Source organism: Oncorhynchus kisutch, linkage group LG15, assembly GCF_002021735.2.
Source record: "Oncorhynchus kisutch isolate 150728-3 linkage group LG15, Okis_V2, whole genome shotgun sequence".
Lineage (NCBI taxonomy): Eukaryota > Metazoa > Chordata > Actinopteri > Salmoniformes > Salmonidae > Oncorhynchus > Oncorhynchus kisutch.
The window spans coordinates 25,693,137-25,694,607 of NC_034188.2; positions in this window are offsets into that span (position 1 = coordinate 25,693,137).

The window sequence follows — 1,471 nt, forward strand, 5'->3', positions numbered from 1 at the left end:
TGTTCTGGGTGAACACAGACTGTAGTGTTGGTCTGGGTGAATACAGACTGTAGTGCTGTTCTGGGTGAATACAGACTGTAGTGCTGTTCTGGGTGAATACAGACTGTAGTGCTGGTCTGGGTAAATACAGACTGTAGTGCTGGTCTGGGTGAATACAGACTGTAGTGCTGTTCTGGGTGAATACAGACTGTAGTGCTGTTCTGGGTGAACACAGACTGTAGTGCTGTTCTGGGTGAATACAGACTGTAGTGCTGTTCTGGGTGAATACAGACTGTAGTGCTGTTCTGGGTGAATACAGACTGTAGTGATGTTCTGGGTGAATACAGACTGTAGTGCTGTTCTGGGTGAATACAGACTGTAGTGCTGGTCTGGGTCAACACAGACTGTAGTGCTGTTCTGGGTGAATACAGACTGTAGTGCTGTTCTGGGTGAATACAAACTGTAGTGATGTTCTCGGTGAACAAAGACTGTAGTGCTGTTCTGGGTGAATACAGACTGTAGTGCTGTTCTGGGTGAATACAGACTGTAGTGCTGTTCTGGGTGAACTCAGACTGTAGTGCTGTTCTGGGTGAACACAGACTGTAGTGCTGTTCTGGGTGAATACAGACTGTAGTGCTGGTCTGGTTGAATACAGACTGTAGTGCTGTTCTGGGTGAATACAGACTGTAGTGCTGTTCTGGGTGAACACAGACTGTAGTGCTGTTCTGGGTGAACAAAGCCTGTAGTGCTGTTCTGGGTGAACACAGACTGTAGTGCTGTTCTGGGTAAACACAGACTGTAGTGCTGTTCTGGGTGAATACAGACTGTAGTGCTGTTCTGGGTGAACACAGGCTGTAGTGCTGTTCTGGGTGAATACAGACTGTAGTGCTGTTCTGGGTAAACACAGACTGTAGTGCTGTTCTGGGTGAATACAGACTGTAGTGCTGTTCTGGGTGAACACAGGCTATAGTGCTGTTCTGGGTAAATACAGACTGTAGTGCTGTTCTGGGTGAACACAGACTGTAGTGCTGTTCTGGGTGAACACAGACTGTAGTGCTGTTCTGGGTGAACACAGACTGTAGTGCTGTTCTGGGTGAACACAGACTGTAGTGCTGTTCTGGGTGAATACAGACTGTAGTGCTGTTCTGGGTGAACAAAGACTGTAGTGCTGTTCTGGGTGAACACAGACTGTAGTGCTGTTCTGGGTGAACACAGACTGTAGTGCTGGTCTGGGTCAACACAGACTGTAGTGCTGTTCTGGGTGAATACAGACTGTAGTGCTGTTCTGGGTGAATACAAACTGTAGTGATGTTCTCGGTGAACAAAGACTGTAGTGCTGTTCTGGGTGAATACAGACTGTAGTGCTGTTCTGGGTGAATACAGACTGTAGTGCTGTTCTGGGTGAACTCAGACTGTAGTGCTGTTCTGGGTGAACACAGACTGTAGTGCTGTTCTGGGTGAATACAGACTGTAGTGCTGGTCTGGTTGAATA